Source organism: Rhea pennata, chromosome 2 (genome assembly GCF_028389875.1).
Source record: "Rhea pennata isolate bPtePen1 chromosome 2, bPtePen1.pri, whole genome shotgun sequence".
Lineage (NCBI taxonomy): Eukaryota > Metazoa > Chordata > Aves > Rheiformes > Rheidae > Rhea > Rhea pennata.
Window position 1 is genome coordinate 107757845 of NC_084664.1, and position 22318 is coordinate 107780162.

The 22318-nt window shown below is 39.0% G+C and overlaps 1 long non-coding RNA gene across 1 annotated transcript in view; it reads left to right on the top strand.

Annotated features, from left to right (window-relative positions):
* The window catches only part of LOC134136313 (uncharacterized), a 37550-nt gene extending 16063 nt beyond the window's left edge, over positions 1–21487 (top strand). The window contains exons 2-3 of the long non-coding RNA XR_009957476.1: positions 16296–16500; positions 21263–21487. This is a non-coding gene — a long non-coding RNA (uncharacterized LOC134136313). The remainder of the gene's footprint in view (positions 1–16295; positions 16501–21262) is intronic.
* Positions 21488–22318: the final 831 nt, after the last annotated feature.

Sequence of the window (22318 nt, forward strand, 5' to 3'; positions counted from 1 at the left end):
TATTCTTTATTGAGATGGTAGTTCATGAAGGAACTGGTGCACTGTCAGTGCTCTCCTCTTTTCAGCAACGTTCCTGATGTTTCTCTGATCTACATTCATTGGCGGTGGTGATGGTCATGGTGGTGGTGGTGGCATGTAAAAGCAGCACACATTCCAATACTCCATTGAGTGTTTTGGTTTCCGTAGTAGATTGGATATAGCAGTGGGAGACACATGACAGAAAACTCTGGCTTGACTGCAAGTGCCAGCAAACCCAAGTGCTCCTCTCTTGTGAATGAGCATCCACAGGATACACAGGGAACCTCTTCCACTACAGTCGTCTCCTTTTTCTTCTTATACTTGAAAAAGTAGCTCATCAATGGCAGACCGTGGAATCACCACGAATGAATACATTAAAGAGGGACGTTACTGACAGTTAAGAAGTCAATGACAACAACAACAAAAAAAAAGAAGTGCGAACAAGGAAGATGGAGGGGATTAGATGGGGAAGACAGAAAGAAGAGATATTGAAGGAAAAATGAGAAGCAGGTTGAAATTTTGGCAAATTTCCCTGGGACATTTACGTGCCTCAGATCACTCAGGAGCTTTGCAATATTCCCACCCTCAGAAAACCTGCTCAGGCATTTGTGTGCTGGTAACTGCTCTGCAGCTGAGCACTAGTGAGACGAAATCTACTTCTAAACTGATAGACTGGAGAGCACTTCTGAGTTCCTGGGTATGTGAATTCTCCAGACATATTCCAAATCCATGTGGGATTGAAACCAGGCTGCACATCAGCCCCCTTTTCTCTATTTTTTTTCGATGAAAAGGAAACCTATGCACAACAAGGCAAGAGCCAAGATAAGCTTCAAATAACTCTGTGATCTGGAGAACTAGAAAACTAAGACCATAGGTCTGTTCCAAAGGAAAAAAAAAAGAGAGAGAGAGAGAGAGAGACTCCTAAGTTTCATGGACAATACTCAGATAAAGCAGTCTCATTAAATTATTATCACTTAATACATGTTATTTTTCCCTTCAAAAACTTATGTCATACATGTTTATAAAGGCATGATGAAATACTGTATGTGAAAAATAAAACAATAGTTTAAAATTAAATATACTAAAACTATTAATTCATTTATCTTTTATATAACTATAGAGTAAAAAGTTTAATTATCACTTACTCTCATGCTCCTCTGTATCTTGCATTTTGGAAGTTACAATGGTTATATAGTTATATAATCTACATTTTTACAGCCAGAGAATTATAGTATCTTAGGTTAGTTAAAATCAGTTTCAAATTCAAGTAAAATTTCAACAAATGTTTTCAAAATATTTGGCAAAAGTCAGATTTTTGGCATTATAAATGAATTTTGATATATGTTTTCATATATGTATATGAATGATTGTATGCATGATATAATGGCCTGAACTCCTGGAGAAAGTAGGCTCATTTTTAAAGGAACAAAAGTGAGCAGTAAGCAACAGTGGAATTTGGAGTATACACTTGAGTCCTTGAGAGGCCTCAGGTCTAAATCCAGATCTAGTCGAGTCATCAAGCAGGAGAGGTCATAAAACTTCAACAAGAGCCACGTAGATAGCCCTAAGTAGCAGAAACAGCAAAAAGCCTGTCGAACTCACAGCAGGATTGGGAGGATTGTCATTTTAAAAGCATTTGCTCTCTCCCTTGCAAAAAAAAGGTTGCTCCAGTGCTCCATGGTGGTCTGGAAGGGGAGGAGGGGACCAAGGATCCATCAGCCTAATCTACCCTCTGCGATGCAGAGCAGTGTCATCGGTGCTGGGTCTTTTAAGTGCTCGCTACCGTAGGATTACATTCTTGTACATTTTTATCTTTAGTGCTTTAAAAGATTATCAGGAAGTCTAAATGGCTAGCAATTTGTCATGCTGATAGCAATTATCACTGAGTAGTACCTATATGTGCAGTGAGTGGTGAGATTTAGATGTCATTTTTGTGCTTGGTTTCAAATCCAGGCAGAGTGCAAGACAGTTCACTGAAAGGATTCTGGCTAAACATAGTTTTACTTCCAGTACAGCAAATGTGTTTACATCTGCATTAAAAATCTATTCGAAAATTTGCTAATTTCACCTAAAAATAAAATATATCAATCAATAAGACCCAGTTTCTCTTAGACCAGAAAAAGTGTCTCTCTTCTCTGTTCTAACACAAGGTGGGTTTTTCAGAAAAAATGTAAGTTTCTGTATGTTGAGCTTCGCACATCTATAACTTGTGATAATTTTTGTGACTATGAAAGCAGAATGGGAAGTATAGCATTTTATTTTTCAGCATTTTTTAATATAGATGTCTCTTGACAGATTTTAATAGTAAAAGGATATACCATTTACTTTCATTTCAATTTAGTGAAATAAATGTTTATATACAAAAATCTATATACAAAAATGTTATATACAAAAATCTAGCTGTCTAACACAAACAGCAAGTCCTTCAAACACGTGGATATACGTTTCAATTTCACTGTTCTCTGGTCTTTCTCAAAAGTAGTTTTGGAGGGTCGTTGATGTAGCTAATAACATCAGTTCAATTCTAAGTGTGAAACTACTGTGGATTAATAGCGACCGAAACTCTTAAAAATCAAAAGCTATTTAATGATCTGTGTGAAACAGGTTGGTGAAGTCAGTGCAGCTTTCACCCGCAGACCCTCTTGCTAGTGCTGACAAGAGGGATTGGCAGCCTTGGTGACATTTTGAGCAGAAACTGAGGACTGAATAGATGCAGAATTGTTATTTCTGGACAGTTTGCCTATGCAACTGTATATCCATTGGCAGCACAACAGTGAAAGCTCTATAGATCAAAAGTAATATTCCTATATTCCTATTTGTTTTTTAATAAGACTATTACAATGGTAGCTTCTTTAAAAAAATGTACATGTGGGGCTGGTTTGGGCTTTGAAAAATTTGGTTGCTATGGTGCTTATTAAGGCTGAGTTTAATTTAAATCTTTTGTACCTCTGAAGCGTAAGAAGATACAGAGACAGAAATGGTGTAAAAAATGAAATTTATTGGAAAAAATCTGCAGTCTCTTATTAGTGCTTTTGAAAAATGCAGACATCCTTTTTTTCTGCAGTTTTCAGAACTTCGCCTGTGATGTTTTGTAATGCACAGAAGAAATACACAATGTAAATCATTTCAAAAAAATCTTGCTGTGCTTTTCTGCACTACTTCAGGTAATCAGAAGAATGTAATTGAGTTAAATGTGTAGAATTCACCCCCCTCAGCAAATGGGACCTCTTTTGCATCACTTTCACACAGCATGATACCTAATCCTTAACCAATCCGATAGCCTTCTATGATGGAATGACTGGCTGAGTAGATGAGGGCAGAGCAGTGGACGTTGTGTACCTTGACTTCAGCAAGGCTTTTGACACTGTCCCGCATAACATCCTCCTCGAGAAGCTCAGGAAGTGTGGGTTAGACGAGTGGACTGTGAGGTGGATTGAGAACTGGCTGAAAGGCAGAGCTCAGAGGGTCGTCATCAGTGACGTGGAGTCTAGTTGGAGGCCTGTGGCTAGTGGAGTCCCCAGGGCTCAGTACTGGGTCCCATCCTGTTCAACTTCTTCCTCAATGACCTGGATGAGGGGACAGAGTGCCTCCATAGCAAGTTTGCTGATGCTACCAAGCTGAAAGGAGTGGCTGACACACCTGAGGGCTGTGCTGCCATTCAGAGAGACCTGGACAGGCTGGAGAGCTGGGCAGAGAGGAACCTCCTGAGGTTCAACAAGGGCAAGTGCAGAGTCCTGCACCTACGGAAAATTAACCCTAGGTACCAGTACAAGCTGGGAGCTGACCTGCTGGAGAGCAGCTCTGCAGAGAAGGACCTGGGAGTGCTGCTGGATGACAGGTTGACCATAAGCCAGCAATGTGCCCTTGTGGCCAAGAAGGCCAATGGTCTCCTGGGCTGCATTGGGAAGAGTGTTGCCAGCAGGTCAAGGGAGGACCCTACCCCTCTACTCAGCCCTGGGGAGGCCTCATCTGCAGTACTGTGTCCAGTTCTGGGATCCCCACTACAAGAGAGACATGGAGCTACTGCAGAGAGTCCAGTGTAGGGCTACGAAGATGATCAGAGGACTGGAGCACCTGCCCTATGAGGAAAGGCTGCGAGAGCTGGGCCTCTTCAGCCTGGGCAAGAGAAGACTGAGGGGGGATCTTATCAATGGGTACAAGTACCTGAAGGGAGGGTGTCAAGGGGATGGGGATAAACTCTTTTCAGTTGTCCCGTGTGACAGGACAAGAGACAATGGGCAGAAACTGAAGCACAGGAAGTTCCGCCTGACCGTGAGGGGGAATTTCTTCCCTGTGAGAGTGACAGAGCACTGGACCAGGTTGCCCAGAGAGGCTGTGGAGTCTCCTTCTCTGGAGATCTTCAAGGCCCACCTGGATGCAACCCTGTCTAACATGCTCTAGGTGACCCTGCTGAGCAGGGAGGTTGCACTAGATGATCTTCAGAGGTCCCTTCTAACCTTACTGATTCTATGATTCTATGATCATTTCTATAAGCTGGTTACTCTTGTAATTTCAGAAACAGTAAGTATTAGTGAAACGATAAAAGTATCAAAAACGAGAGAATAAAACTGTAAGGATACATGGCTGCACAGCTGTAATTTCCAGAACAAGGCTGTCCTGCTTGAGGAAGCTTCAACTGAAGCTGTATTTTACTCTAGAAAATATGGAGTTTTACCATTTCATTAACATGTTTAAAATCAGTCAAACCAGTGTCTACCAATGTAGACTGGAAGGCCACACCGGCAACTGAGGAAGACTGCTCAAAACTCAAGACACTGAAGTAGCTACTCTTACCCTTTCCTCTCCACTCTTCTAGGCCTCAGCTCTCTGACCACTAGGAGGATAACTGTGATCCTTTATCATCACATTCTCTTTATCTGATCTTCATCTTTTCACGAAACTACATATTGCTGAAGTTCTTGCAAGGTGATTCTTATCATCCAAAGAGAAATTTCATATAGCAAGTAAATGTCTGATTTAAAACTTGTCTTTGATGTCTATTGAAGAAGCTTACCTTTGTTATGCTCTGAAAAAATTAAAACAATATCAAAACAGAAAAGGATTGTACTTGTAATTTTAAATTTCATACATTTCCCCCCTTCTTCTTTAAACTTTTGACAAGACTGTATTGCATCTTCTTTGAAGCCTGGGAGAGAGAGACCTGCAGCTTTAAAAAAAGACAAAAAAAAAAAAAAAAAAAAACGGAAAAAAAAGTTTCATTAGTAAGCATGTAATATAAAACAGGCAGAATTGAAATCATTGGCAAGAAATTTAAAACGAATCATGGACTGAGAAAAAAGGAGTTACAGAACAGCAGTAAAACAATAACTAAGCGAGAAAAAAGGACTGCCAACTTCTAAGAGCACATGAGAACACCAGGACACCAGCAATGCTCTCCGGGCTCAGACCTGTGCCCCCCCTTCAGCACATTGTTTGGGTTCCAGCAGCACTATGATCTCCCTCTGCATGCATCACACTTCCCCCAAGCAGGATGAGTGACCTGTCTGCCAAAGATTTAAATGTGCAACTCTTTAAAATAAACCATGGACGAGGGAGGACGTTGCTGTGCTTTTGCTGACCGTACCTTCAGTACATGGAGGCTGGTTTTACTAGGGTTGATGCCCCATAATACTGTATTTCCATCTAACTCTGACCACCCAAGACCACTAGATATAGGCCAGAAAGACAACTATAGATGTAGCAAACATCAGGATATAAGAGATCTGTAAGGCTCTGCATGTCACACTGCGCTCTCTCGTAATACCACACATACTCACAATGCTAACAGGATATGGAGGAGATCACAGCTTTGGCATCAGATCACTATTTCGGTGGAGCACAACTGCTCTGTTTGGGTCAGTGGCTCCATTCTGGCCTTTCTGTCCACCTTCCAGCAGACTCAGATCAGCAAGAGGGAATACAACAAATCCCGACCATCTATTGTCCAGCACAAGCACTTTTAAGCCAGTGTATTTCAAAGACAGATGAGATAGGCATAGCTTTGTGTGCAGACTCAGGGTTTATATACAGAAATGCTGAAGGTAACAGGAGTGGTCTTAAAACAAAGCCTCTTGGAGGAAACCTCCCTAGACTTCTACAGGGCTTCTGAGGACTATCTATGCCTGTGCATTTGCGTCTTCAATAGTCATTCAGATACGTTCTACCACATTGCTACACGGAGTTACTCATCCCTGTGAAGGTAACAGTCAAACTCAAGAGAGCAAATATCAGTTATCAGTGTTACGTATAATTGATCGTTCGTGGATTTGTGCAAGCCAATGTAAGTTTTGCACCTTCTGCCTTAAAAACAAAACACACTTGATCCTTTTTTCTCCACTCATTTGCCAAGGAAGTTTTCTGTGTTCCCCAGAGGCAGATCTGAACAGCAACAAGAGAGCTACCCTGTCTGGTGGACAAAGGCTGAAGAAATGCCATGCTTTTGTATTTGAGAACGGACAGAATTGGCATTAGTGAAGCTGGCATCACGGCTAGGAAAGTAATGTGAATGTGATACAGTAGTCTCGCTAATAAGAGCTGTTAGAGAAAGGGAAAGGGAAAGCAGGAGTATCAGGGCTTGACAATGCAACATATACATACTCCTTTACAGAAAGCAAGTGTAGAGAGTACCAGTATCAACGCACTGAGATTTATGGCTGAACTAGCTCACATTTGGAAGTCTCTAATTTGACACTTTACTGTACAGCTTATGCATATTCTGTGATCCTAGGACCCAAGACGAGAATTCTGGATGAAGTAGATGAATATGTGATTAGCCATTCAGAAATAATAAATTAAATGGCATCCAATCAAAAAGGATAAAAAAGGATATTGGTGGTGTGACAGGTAATTAAAGCCAACATAGAAACACAATATTGTAGTGTAAAATGTATAGCATACTCCTTTAAACACAAAATACACAAAAATAATACAAAAAAGCAGATGATGCACATACATGCATTCTCTTTGTTTAGTCTACTGTATATGAGACTGAACTGTTGCTTTTGATTCCTAGATTTGGTGAAAGAATTGATTCAAGTTAATGACTGTTCTCTGAAACAGGAAGCACTGGTTTGAAGAGGATGTAGCTGCACCATCTAGCACTAGGGAGGACATAAATTAGATTCATTGCCACCCTGCTGCACCTTGAATTTCCTACTTGAGCTTTCTCTCTTGTGGTTCTCTTGGAAATCATTCTCAAGATATATTGACTGCTAAAAATCTTTGGGGATCAGCCAATCCAGTTACGTTTCCTGATGCAGTGAGGAGCTGGAACTGTGAAATTAAAGTTTCTGCCAGTCTGTGGACAGAACATTGTTCTGTGGTTTGGAGTTAGAACAAGGCACAATTCAAATCAGAGGATACTGCAGCCTAAATAGCAAGCTATGTCTTGGAGGAACAAAATTATTCCAGAGGCAGCCCATGTCATTCATTGTATCTATAAAACAGGTGCTTCTGTCTTAGAAAATGAACCAAGGTGATGTGTGTCTCTACATTATGATAGTGAAACTGAGCCCTCAGTTAAAATAAATACATTGACTCAGGTATTACAAATAGAGATTACCCACTTATTTCCAGTCATGCCTTTAAAATAAAAGCAGATAATACACATGCATATGACCAAAACAGAAAACTGTTGGGCTAAAACATGTCATTTTTTCTGTCAAAAAGCAGATGGCCTGAGCCTAGCTATAAATTCCAGTCTAAAGAATTACTTCTCCAAAAAAAGACATCACAAGTGACAGAATAGTGATAAGCTGTTTATGTCCACTGTGCGGAGAATAACTGAATACATTTACAGGCTAAATAAGTTTTGATGATATTTATTGAGTCAAAGTTTCCAGATTATTGTCTATGGAGAACTTCAAATTTCATATTGAAAGCAAACATGATTTTTCATATTTGTCTTTTCTAAAAGTAATTTATAGTCTGGCACATTTGAAGTGAAAATAGGAGACTATCTTTTGTTTCCCTTGAGAATAATTTTTCAATTTCCTTTTATTTAACTTTAGAGAAAATCCTTTATCTAGATGTACAGTCATTAGAAATCAGAAAGGCATTCTAGATTAAATGAATTAAAGTTCTGTTGTACAAAAAAAGATGTAAAAATAGAAGTTTGATAAATATCAAAATATGGTTTATCCCCTTACATTAAAAAAATGTCATGTAAGTGTGAAGAATATGCCTTCACAAAGTCTAATTAGAGTGGTAGAGCACATGTTAGATAGCAAAAAGAAAGATGGGATTATAAAAGCCAGTTACTATAAAAAGCAGCAATTACCAGTGATGTCACTTGTTTACAAAAATTCCCAAGTTACCTTCACATATAACTCATCTCAGACAGATAAAAAGACTGTAACAGCTTCAGTTTACATAAAATTATGAATTTATGTGAAATTATGAAAAATTCCCATGCACACTGCAACTCCTGATTATATCCACCCCTGAAAATTTTCTAGCCTCTCATTACTATACTTTCTGCAGGATTATTCAGTTCAGAGACCTCTAGCTAGGTATTTAAGTTACTAGCTCCTCTCTACACATTTCTATATTTATCTCATCTGAATTCCACAACAGACTGCATTATTCTTGATGCTGTAAACTAGTGTCATGCAGCTTGGGATTTAACTATTTTATTGTAACCAAACCATTTATCAACACTCCACTCAGTTATAGTAAATCCTTTAGATAAATACTATAACCAACAGATACAACTGTAGGACATGAAAGCTTATTTTTTCCCAAAGATTAAACTGCTAAGGGCCCATTTTTTTCAGTTACTTACAGAAATGGTAATTGAATTAACAGCAATAGTAGAGAGGAAATCACTGTGTGAGGCTATTCATATACAACAGATACCAAATTTTTTTAAATAGATGTGACTGCTTACTTCCTTTGGAGCTCTTCTGACCTTTTTTGTGTACATAGAATGAAATGACTTGACTAGGAAACACTAAGATTAATCTCAGACTACTTAGGAGCTTGCTAGGAGAGCATGTGGCTGGGGTATTCAGGCCCTGACTCCCACTGACTCAATGCTAGGGTTTCAATGCAGATCTCCCAGGTCATTGGCAAGTGCTTTAAGTACTAAAAGCTATATATAATTAATCTTAAATTAGCTTAAAAGCTAAGCACAGAACCGAGTATAGTTGTTTGGTTCATCATTTCTGCGAATAGAACAAGAAATGAAAAAGCAAACTTTGGCTTCCCAAAAAGCTAATCTGGCCCATGCATACCACTGCACACCAAAGTTTATAGCAAATACACTTTCCTCTCACTCCAAAGGCACTGGATTGAACATCTATGCCTTGTCCTTTCCCTGCCTCTCACTCAAATCGAGGGTCTTCCTGTCTGGCTGGATTTTAAACCTCAGAAATCACTTACAGGAGCAACCTCCAGCCATCATCTTCCCTCACTCAGGCATGGAGAAATCTTTCATGTCTACACGCATCTGCTCACACTGCACATACTGTGACAGTCCCACACCCCAGGGACACACCAGCATTACCATCCATGTTCAGCAAGTTGCCTTTGGACTCATGTAGTGCGCTTGTTACTCCAAGCACTGCCTAGAGCATGCGTGCATGCTGAAGTTACTCGGAACGCACACTGTAAATTAGGATTTATACACGCATGTGCTATGGGTCTGATCATGTTGCCAAGGAAGTACAGTGTGGAAACACACCCTTGCTAATGTTGAATGCATTTGAAATTACAACTGTGCTTTAAATATATTTCTATATCTGTGTGTATTTTATTTTAATTGAAAAGAAAACCTCCTGCTGGGCACCCACACAGAAATAACTCACTATAAAGTGCCCATTATTAAGACAAGGAAAAAGCAATCACACAGAACATAGTTCCTGTCATCTGTTGCAATGAAAGGCAGAGGGAGGAATCAACTATCTTTAAGCATCAATTTTAGTTTTATGTTAAAAACATGGAATGGAACTATGATAAGGTAGACTATTGCTAACAGGGATCAGAAGAGGGTTCCTGACTAAGGCAGTAATTAAAACATCTTTCTTCTGGCATAGTCAAAGGAACAAAGTTCCTTTTTTCTGTCATAAACATCTGAGCAATTAAGGCTACACTTTGCTTCTTTGTGACAGTACAGTTGCAGGTGAAAATATAGTCGGGGAGAGGGCAGGTTCTTTTTTCTTGGGAAAGTAAAATATGTCAATGCTTTTCTGAAACCAATGGTGAGAATCATGACAGCTTTGGACTTGGCTCCATCCACACCAGCAAAGACTGCACCTTCAAATATGTGGTACTGCTTGGCAGACAAGTATGGATGTATTAGATGTATTAGATGTATTCAAGAATGGAGATTCCACAGTCTCTTCAGGCCACCGTTTCTGTGCCTGACTGATCCTACCATGAATAGTGTGAAAAATGTGATCAACTGCATAATCAAAATTTTCCCTATTTGTGTCTCATCCACCTCTCACCCAGTCCCTGCAGGTCTAAAAAAAGAGAGAGAAAAAAAATGATACTCGCTTCTCTACCCATTAAGCAGTTGAAGACAGCTGTAAGAGTTCTAAGGGTGATAATAAGCAGAGTGGAAGGACACAGCAATTTCCCTCAGCTGACTAGCTGTTCTTTGATAATACAGCCCAGGACACAACTTGTCTTATTTGCTTCATAGATGCACTGCTGAATTGTGGTCATCTTGTTGTATACTGAAACCCCTAGATCCTTTCTGCAAAGCAGCTTATTATCCAGCTGACCCTCAGCCTGGTGCATGGGGTTATTCCATCCCAGGGGCAGCATAGTGCCCTTGCTGAAGTTTGTGGAGTTACTATCAGCCCATTTTTCCAGCCAATGTAGTCTGAAAGAGCACCCCCCCATATAAATCCATCCTTGTAATTTGACAGTATTACTGAGATTTTTGAGGCCCATACTCTCTCATAATCAAGGCCATTAACAAAGATGCTGAACAATATCAGCCCAAGTACTGACCACTGAGGAGCACTAGTAACCATCTGCCAGCTGGAGTAATATACTTACAGAAACATCTCTTGTTGACCTTCACATCTTTCACTAATTTCACCTCCAGCTGAGATGAGGCTTCCCTAATTCAATCCCTGCACACTCAAGCAATATCTCCATACTCTTCCCTGCTTACACCTTCTGTATACTTCTTTCTCTATCTGAGATTTGTCAACAGTTTCCTGTTCAACTATGCTAGTTTCTGCCCTACTTGCCTGACCTTTTGCATATCAGAATGGACTGTTCTTGTTCTCTGAGGAATTTTTCTCTGAAGATCAATCAACTCTCCTAGGCCCCTCTGCCCTTCATTAACCAGGATGGATTTTAAATATAGCCATTTGATTTTAATGGCAATATGTAGCGTGCAAAAGGTTTTTCTGCTCGGAATAGTTTTTGGAATAAAATGACAAACATACAGCACTGTATATGTTGCTACTCTACAAGGCATTCCAGTATGGGTGTTATAAGAATTCATGTTTTGCCGCCAATTCAGTCAAAACATTGGTCCTATTTAAACAACAGAAAGTTCCATTTTAGTTGTCATCAGGACTACCTGACAAAGGAAAACAGTCAACTTCCCAGCAAGGCCTTATGTAACACTCCAGTCAAAGACAGTCCTTGGAATGACTTCAGGTCAAGGAACCTTGAGTAGAAAGTGATAACTGTATTTCACAGAAAATTTCAAGGTTTGGAATGTTTTGTTTTGCTCTGTGTTGTAAAGAAACAAAATAGGACAAGACAGATTATTCAGTAAAAACGCTTCTTTCTGTAACTGATCATACTCTGCTCAGGAGCTGCCCACTCACCATGCCTACTCAGACAAGATCATCTTCTCAGACTGGTCTGCCAGTCTGAGTTGTTCTTTGATGTCTCATCCCAGCCAGAGCTTTTTATGTAAAAGAAGTAGGGACAGACTACGTATACCTATTCACTGCTGGTTTGTTTGAGTGCTAAGATGCTTCTGTTGCCAATACTAGCGCAGTCTTTGGAGAAGAGAAGGGTAAGGAGAAGGAAAAAGTAGGCTATGGCATTCATTACAACAAAGATGGTCCACTCAATCTGTAAGAGATGTATCTAAAAAAGTTAAGGTTTTTGTCTTATATTCTTCTAAATTTTTCACTCATAGCTGTAAAACATACCCAAACAACCAGAATTGTAGCTTGATGTGTACCTGAGAAGTGTAATTTCCATAAGCTTTAGCATCAGCTCTGATGTTAAAATAGCATATAAGTAACAAGTGTTTTATAAAAATAATTCTGCTTTGGAGCCAAGTGACCTTCACCTGATGTGCTGACACAGGAAAACAAGTTAGCTTAGACTTTTTGTTTCATGTGGAGGGTTTTTCTGGTTAAACACAAATTCTGTCCTTACAAAAGAGCCTATAAGAATTCCATTTTGTAGATGGAATTGCATTAATACTCTGGAGGTGAGCCATGGGACAAGAGGAATAAATTTGTGTACGCAGAAGACTGATCAGAAGTATCTGAACACAGTAATGTCTTACGTTGCTTCCCACCCCAAAGTAGTTAAAATATACTTTGTCTCCAAATTAGGCAGATCACAGAAGCATGCAGTGAAGTAAGTTGAGGATACTTGGTCTCAAATTCCCTGAAAATTTTCTCTTCAAATTGCAGTCCTTGTAATTTCTCTGACCACTTTAGGCAGCATGACAGATAGACTAATATGAACACGTTGAGGTAGAAGACTCCGTAAATTTATTCTAGTTCAAGAGATAATAGAGCTCTCTTCTACTTTTCAGTGATGCAGGTATTTTAGTTGAGCTGAGCTCTGGCTTACATTTAAGCATTAACTAAATTGATATTATTTATCAAAAGCCTTATAAAAGGAAAAGACAATATATTTCTTGATTTTCTTAATTATTTTTGTTATTTTGAGGTAATCCTCGCCCCTCTACTCAGCCCTGGTGAAGCCACATCTGGAGTTCTGTCCAGTTCTGGGCTCACCAATATAAGAGATACATGGAGCTACTGGAGCAAGTCCAAGGTAGGGCTACTAAGACGATGAAGTGACTGGCGCATCTCTCTTATGAGGAAAGACTGAGAGAGCTGGGACTGTTCAGCCTGGAGTAGAGAAGGCTGAGGGGGATCTTATCAACAAGTATAAGTATCCAGGAGGGTGTAGAGAGGATGGAGCCAGACTCTCTTCAGGGGTGCCAAGTGATAAGACAAGAGACAACAGGCACAAACACAGAGAGTTCCACCTGAATATGAGGTAGAACTTCTTTCCTGTGAGGGTGACAGCACTGGAACAGGTAGCCCAGAGAGGTTGTGGAGTCTCCTTCTCTGGAGATATTCAAAAGCTCTCTGGACAAAATCCTTGGAAATGTGCTCCAGGTGACTCTGTTTGAGCAAGGCGGTTGGACTAGATGATCTCCAGAGGTACCTTCAGAACTCAGCCATTCTGTGATTCCATGATTTTATTGTTGCTATATGCTAATAATGTTAAATCAGATATAAGAGATATGAATAAGGTAATGAGATAGGTTTACACACTAATAAAAGTCAAGATTCTTCGCTTGTAGTAGCTCTTCCTTTCTTGAGTCATAGATAGCTAACTGAAACTTTCAAATGGATTTTCTTGGAAAGATGAGTGTGGGGAAAAAATGGGAAAGAGACAAGAAGTTTTCTGGCAGAAACTTTTAGAAATTTTGCAGGCCAAGATAATTATCGACATTTTTTTCCAAATCAGAGAAAGAACAAATTTCAAATTTGCAAATTTGACATTGCTAAAATGCAAGATCTCATCCAATTCACTAATTACCAGACCAAAATATTGCAACAGAACAGTTGCGTTTAACTAAATGGCTAGCATACAAGAGCTTGACTCCTAAGTCCTCTGAGTGAAATACAGAATGCAAATAATTAATAGATCATCTGTCTTGTTATGGCTGTATCTCATTGTACAGGGGTTAAGCTAAGCATAAAAGCATTTTAATGCTTTAGTGAATGTTATGCTTTAGTCCTGCACGATCATTGCCAGTACAATCTTAAAACATTGGCCACCAGGGCACTAGTTAGGTCCAGAGTCCCCAGATATCCCAACCTATACATTCAAAAGCTATATCCCATATGAAAAAGCATATGAAAGATCTCTTTCCACATGTTACCAGCCAACTGCTTCTCTACAGGCTCTTTTGATACATGCAGTCTGAGAAACTTTACACTGAAGTCCAGCTGAACTTGTCTACTATGTTCAAAGTGAAGCTGTTGTCAAAGCTGTATGATTTACCTATCAAGGACTTCAAAAGTCTTAAAACAGCACCATTCAAAATTTTTGAAAAGGCCTTGAAGCCCTCTTTCCTCATACAGAGCATATTACATCCACAAGAGCAAAGGCCAAGAGTACTAGAATAAGATCTTCACTTGAGTGGCTGAGAATAAATAACAAATGCCCTCAACACCATTATCATTTTGGTGTGGATGGGAGAACAATTTAATGTTCTTGTTTTTAGTTGCATGTGTTTTTCTACTAAGAAAAGGTATGATCTATGTAACCTGGAGGACAGATTGCACTTATGCAAGGAGCCATTGAATTTCTTCATCAGGGAGAAGCTTCTGTAAAGTACAAGGGCACCCTGCAGCCGAAGAGACTCAGGGAGGACATGAGGCTGACAGCAGCTCAGAGACAGTCTTGAGAAAAGCAACAGGGAGGAGATTATTAGGGACAGTTAGGATGTTACGAGAGACCTCAAAGAGGCTGTATTGTGTTCAGGCAGCCAAGGAAGACCGCGAAAACTGCTGGACTGGAGAGCAAAAGTCAAGTAAAGGACATATACTCCAAGGACCATGTGGCCAGGGAGATTTTATTTTCAAATCTTTTTATTTTAATCTGTCTCACTCAAAAGTTAAGAGGCCTTTTCTTGTCTTCTGATATGTTGCCTTAAAAGAAAGTAGAAGCAGATCTACCTCAGAGTCTGGACAAGTTTGGGCCCCCTACAACCATTTAGACATTGATTTGGATGCACAATGCGAGTTCCCCTTTAAGTACTGAAATTATTTGCAAGTTAGAGACTAAATATTCTGACCTCTGCAGCTAACCATGTACAGATACGGATGCTTTGAGAGTTGCCCCAAAGCAAAGTCCATGATTGCAAATAGCTCTGAATAAAATAAAGTATCCCTGTCAGATACTTCACCATTTGCTGTTAAAAAAATATTTCAATAAGTTAATGTTTTCAACATTTGACCTCCAAGTCAGTAACCATTTAACCAAATTTAAGTCAATCAATAAAGCTACTCTTCTTGGTTTATTTTTTTCCTCATTCGAAAGATAACATTACTTCGCAGGACAGACAGCAACTAGAAAGAAGTGGTCTGCCACTGTTAACAATCAATATTATTGCAACTTTCTAAAAAAAAAAAAAAATCAAACCAAGTTTAATTCATAACAGGAAGAATTCATTTAACATAGTCCAAGAGGAACAGTCACAAGAAACTAACATTTCCACAAGACAACACACATGTATGCATATTCATGTGCCTCCATGATGACATTTGGATCTTGTGACTCATATCTGAACATGAACAAATAAATACAATACCTTCTAAGCTATTAGAATCAAATAATATATCAAATAATATATTCACAACCGGTTTTATTACAGGTGCAGCAGTGGTGCAGAGATTAAAATAAAACAAGAGAAAATTAGTACCGACAAGAAAGGTCATACTCTCAACCCACAGCAAGACTGAGACTGTGGTCTCAAGACATAAAAGATACATTCTGAGGACAATAAAAGAGAAGAAGAGACAAAGAAAAACATTGTCCTTGAAGGGAAGCAAGTTGTAAAATGAAGACAGAAGCTTAAAAACTTCCATTCATATTAATATTTATGTTTTAAGATGTTTAATGAAGACTGTCTCAAAGATGCAAGGCATGTTACAGTGGAGAAAGTGAAGCTTGGGGAAAATGTCATGAGGTAAGAAACAGAAAGATGATTTCACCAAAAGAAAAAAAAAGTGCAGATCAGCTGACAGAACTGTTTCTCATCTCACACAGGAAATGGCAAATAATATTCAAGATATTTCTTCATGTCCTCAAAAATCTAAGCACTTTGCAATATAGCAAGAAGGGATTTGGCTATATCATAAACTCTTTTTAGTACCTTTTCTTATGTGAGAGGAAGAAAAGACACCAATTGTTCTCCATCTGAAGTAAAGCAGAAGACCTCATAAAGAAATAAAAAAATAAAAGATATTTGAAGGGCTAAGACCCTTCCACAGCAAGGATAAAAGGATATAACAAGCCTTATGTCTCTTGCTTTTCAGATAGTGCTGTAATAACAGTGACGGAATCAGCTGACAATGAATACATTGAACAGTGACTCAGACAGATTTCCTTGGAGCTTTACCTGCAACCAGAGGGTCTTCTTAAAATAAAGAATGATCATTGCAGAGAGATTAAGCCAAATTCATCCTTTTGGTATAATCCACTGATTTCAGTAGGACTGCTTGTCTGATTTTCAGGATCAAGGTAAGCATGCTCAGCACATCTGCAAGGTCTGGTCATAAGAATTTTATCCTCACTTTTAAGACATCTGTTATTAGATTCAGGTACATGAATGAAAAGTGGGGTTGCTTCATTGGAATAATGGTTCCAATAGGAGCAGACTGCTCTAACTGAAACAATATAAAAGAGAGAAACAACACCTTGTGAACCCCATCTCTAACACCAAATATTCTATGCACTTTCTTGTACACCAAACTGATTACAAATATATTTATTCATTGAGTGTACAAGAATATTAGGTTAATCTCTCCTATTCAGCTTTTATTTTTTTAAATTAGTGCATCCATATATGCATTAAAATTCTCTTTTTTATTCCATCCTAAACTGGTGGATGTAATGCACAACACATGATGTAGGTGGGTGTGGGTAGAAGTTTTGTAAATCAGTTTGCCATTAAAAGGCTGAATTCTTGAAGACGGGTGAATGGCACTCCATTTTTTATAGCAGATTTCTGCTGCTACTCAGAACTGCACTCTCCTATCCTCCAAATATCAAGATTTGTGCAAGAAAAGGGGCTCATGGGACAAAAGCTCGCAGGAGGAAAAGCTGGAATGGGCTATAGTTCTTTGTACTTTAACTTCTACCTTGTAATGAATCTATGTAGTATAAATCAGGATTTTTGCTATATTAGCTCTGAATATGAAGTATGAAACAACCCTGATATGTCTGTGATTGAGCATATAATTACCTAATTTGTGCTTCCACTTCCATTTGCTTTTCAAGTATAAAAATGCAAATTGATGTGCATGGAAAAGGACAGACAAAAGTGGAATATTTAGATGCCTGAGCACTTTTAGCATAACTACTTTATAGTTTCTCTGTGCAACTATTTCAAATGAAAACCAGTATAAAGGGAAAGGAGATATGTGTATATATATATATATATACACACACACACACACACACACACAATGAAAGAGCTAAAGAAAAAAAAAACACAAACCGTTAATCACCTTTCAAAGAATTAAAATTCAAATTTAATATAAATAGAATGTCTAGGTATATCACAAACATGTATTTGATTATGTTTACCAGAGGTTCATACCAGAGGTTTTCAGGAAGTGCAATGTCAGATAAATTAAAAGCTATTTATTTTATAATGTTTTAGAGACAATATATCCATGCTTTACTTTTTCAATATTTGAACCTTTGTGAACGCATTTCATGTAACAAGTTGTCCATAAAGTCTATAAACGTTATTATTTTAAGTATGCAAGTCACCCCACTAAAGTCAGTGGAAGTCAATTATGCACCAAAGTGTTTACAGGGATCAAACTTTAAATCTCAGATGAGCACTACTACAAGCATATCAGAAATGAACATTAATTCTATTAAAAAAAGTTAAACCAATGCCCAGGACCATGGCATTTGGGTGCTTCCCATACTGAGGACTTCTGTTTTAGGGGGGTGGCTCTTACCTCTGTGATAAAGGTGTCCAGCCACACCAGAACTTGATAACCCTTGGTAAAACCTTTCTGAACCTTGTTTCCCTCTTGGACTAAGCACAGAACATGCACGTATGAGCATCAAGACTAGCACACGACAGAGTAGGAAAGACACACTAAAACAGGCAGGTTACTGTGCAGGCGCATTAATTGTCCCTGGGGTTCCCCTGGCTCTCCTCAAAGTCTCAGAGATAGGTGACTGCAACTTGGGCTAAGCATGGAAAGTGATGCATAGCAGAGTATTAGAGGGTCCTGGCACCCCAGCTGCCCTGTGATTTCATTTGTGACGTGTGCAATGAGAATTTGAAACATAAGTGTGCAGATCAACCCTTCTTTCTGTGATGAAGCTGGACAGAGTGGACTTCTTTGTGTGGAAAACCAAGTTCAATAAATATGTTACAGAGCTTTCGTGTATTTATTTGTCTGCACAGTAGCTCTGAATGGGGATTTCACTGGCTCTCCCCATGGGTGTGTGGTGACTTAGCTTGCACATGAAAAGGGGCATGCTGGAGAAAGACACCTGGTCCTTCACAAAATAGCATCAATTTTATATTTTTCAAACATGAATTGCTGCAGTGCCATAATTACAGGACCAGGGGAAGGGTTGCCAAAAAATTCAGTGCCAAAGCACTAACAAGATAATTACATGTGCTGTAGATCTGTTTAAGCCATGTAGGATTTTATTCCTCTCTGTGAAATCACTATATGTTTTCTCCAAGAACATGTGCTAATAGCTGTTGCCCAATCTTTTGGAGAAGTGACATATGCTCTTGAAAACATAATTTTGACATGCCAGTTGCTATTATGTTTATTTGGCTCAGTGTTCTCCTGCCATCCTACCAATATCATGTTTTATACAAGGCACATTATTAAATCCAGTTTCTCCTCTCACATAAACCATTGCAGCATTCATGCAGGTATGAAAGGGTTATACTTTGCTAGGCAGAGGATCATCAGACTAATTATATTTTTAGCAAATGGGTGCTATTACCCCATTAACAAAGCTGATATTGTTCTTACCCATTATGAACAACATACACATGATAATATCCTGCTATTTACAGTGATTACTGATACGTAGAAATAGAATTATCCTGTCCTACAAGACTATAATTTTTTTTAAAAAAAATTTCTATTTTAAATCAGGTCAAAAGTTTGACATTAGGAAACCTGTGGAGGAAAGAGAGAGAAGTTTGAGGAAACTGAGAAAGAGGTCTTCTCTCATCAGAGCAACAGACTTCCAAATGGCTATTACAGTCATCTTTGGTCATGCTGCAGGACCTTCTCTATTTTGTATTAATATGGAAAAATAAGAAAAGAATTGAAGCAAAGATATTCACATTTCCAACATGCTGAAAGACTCTAGCCACCAGGAAATTATCTACTCTTTCATGAAGGACAGGGGTGTGCCTGACATCTGATTTGATTTTTCCTTCTTATTTAAAAAGAAATGCTCAAAATTTGCATGTAAGACCTGAAAAATATCTCTACAGTAAAAAGACTCACCAAAAAGGGGTTCAAAAGAAGAAAATGCATCACTGAAAAATTCTCCATTATCTCTGAATTGTAACCTTACCCTAAACATTAGGGAATGTTAAGAAATTTTATGCTTTCCTGAAGGAGGAGGGGAGATAAAGGGTGCATATTTCTACACATACTCTGTCCTACCTTTTGTTTCAGTGACCACGTAGGCAAGGTAGCTTCCAAACTGTCGTCTTCTCTGAGAGCACACACTGAAGCACGGGGATGGACATCGGTCACTTTGAATCCTTATGGATCACTGTGACGGAAGACAAACCCCTCTCCAAACAGACCATAAATACAAATGAAGAAACGAAAGGGAGGGCAGCACGCTGAGCAACAGAGTGAAAGGCTCTGTCCCCTCCGGCTTAATACTTCCCTGGGGAATATATGCCTCACACTTTGAGTCTTGATAGAGATAAGCAGATTTTGTAATTAGTTACTTACATATTTAATAGTCACATCCAAAACTGGAAATTCAAAGTGCCACAAACGGGGTGAGTCGGGAGTTAGGCCTCAGGCAGCACAGATGGACAATGTGACCAAAATAAACTTCGGGACTATGGAAGAGAAATAAGGACCTTGCAGGCCAGTCGGTACCTTCTGATAATACCTGCATGTGAATATTTCATCTGGTGGAGCCAACCAGGCCTTTGATTGTTGTAATGTAACGGAGAAGACTACAGCTGTCACGAATATGAACCTACTACATTGTCAGGTGTGAGAAAGCCATTAAACAAATAGGAGTTCCAATCTGGCTACAGTTTCATGCTCTAAGGAAAATTATGAATTATTTATTAAGAGCATAAAGATGAAATGACCCTTTTTATAGATCATCTTTTAAAATCAAAGAGAATAATGTAAGATGTCATATATTTGGGTTTTTTTTCCTGAGGAAGGTACCTCTTAGCTGTCTATCTTTATAATCAGCAGTTTCAATAGTAGCAAAATGCAGAAAACGGGTAAACATATTTGAACTGACCCTATTATTTAGGTGATCAGAATATTTCACAAGGATGAAGGTAATCTGTGACCCTGGTATTTTTTCCTGTCATCATTTTCTCATCAGCCTGCAAACAGAAATGTGAAGTGATTCTCCACGGCTGACAGATCTTGTGTACTTTGCCTCCTTCTATTTGTACCATATTTGTGTAATAATGGAACCATAATGGAATAACTGTCTTTCTTTTCATTTTTGAGCAGAACAGGCCAAAAAAAATATTGTTAGGAAAATATACTTTTAACAGCATAGCTAATTCTCTATGCAAAACTGTCAATTCTTTCGAGCTTTTCAACTTTTTTCACTAGACAGACAGTAAGAATAATCTTTGTTTCAAAATGTGAACACTTGATGTTTCAGCTAAGGATTTTTCAGTCTTTGGAAATCAAAACCATTTCTGCTGTCCATTTACAGCTTTGAATTTTCTGTCAAGACTTCCAAATTCACCTCTCTCATGTTCAGACTGAATGATGTGACTTTTTTTCAAGGTTTTCCTTCAAAAGTAAAAGAAATTGAACATTTTACTTTGATTACATTTAGAAATATACTATGAAAATTACCCATAATCTTTCTGAAAAGAGCATTCACCAAAGAAAGGGGGGGGGAAGATATGGTGGAAATGTCTTTTATCATTTTTGTATGACAGATACGACAGCGAAGGCTGTCACAGAAATGTTACTGTTTTGCAGAGGACAATGTAACAGAATTCATTATTTCTAATCCTGTCAATTCCTGATAGATTTTTTGCTATTTCCTGCAGAACTACTCACTGTCAAAGAAAACTTGTTGGGAAAATTGCGTACAAGTAAACTAACATCAGAATGGGAAAAGTGGAAAGAAAGTGGTCTCCTCAGGTCCAGTGTTTTTAAAAGGTACCGCGTGCTTGCAGCAGTTAACATCTTTAAGGAGCTTTGAGACTGGTCTGGATCAGACATCACTTGCTAGTTCTTTACCATAATGAGGAATTACATTAAATCAGAGAAGTGGGCAAGGCTGAGACATCAGGTAAGTTCAGTGGGTTTGATTCTGGCTTGTGATCTTCTGGCTGTGTGGATCTAACACTGACTAATACTAGCACCTGTGTGCTCTCTCCTCACTGTAGTGGCTTGAATGATCACAATCAATAAACTGTGTTTCAGTCCCCTGAGTTATGTCACGTTGACTTTTCTTCAATGGTGGAGTGTAGCTGTGATGCAGACTCCTGACCAGTGAAGTGAGGTTGTTCGTCACGTAGGCTGGTGCCACAAGCTCTTTTTAAGACACAGATGGGGACCGTAAATTCTTCTCGTCTCTACAGGAGGAGACAGGCATGACAAGACAGCTCTCATAATACTTTTCTATCAGGCCCGTATCAAATTCCTGCGCTTGAAACGGGTGTAGTCTGACTGTTAAAAGCCTTTTCAAGCCCATGTGCTCAGACTTAAAGTGTTTTGCACTACTGATGATGCATTTTGGAGACTTGAGAGCTGAATGAAAATGAAAACAAGAGGGTAGTGTTATATTAAATATAGATGGAAAAAGGTATTTCGGGGAAAGCTGTTTGTTTGCTTCCCCTTCTTCTCCCCCCACCCCGAGGAAAGACTACTTCAGCCTGAAAGCTCTGGCTTCTCTAGTCACGACTCTCTAGTCATGACTGGACCTCATAACACAATTGTCCCTTAGGTTTCTTTTAGTCAGACAGGAAAACAAGGAGCGAAACGGCTCGTATTGACATATTAGGCTGCACTTGAACGAGGGGGCCGTTCTTTCTGCTGGCCTCTCAGCAGCAGCATGACCCATCATTACTCCCCCACCACAGCACGGGGCTCCTGAAATA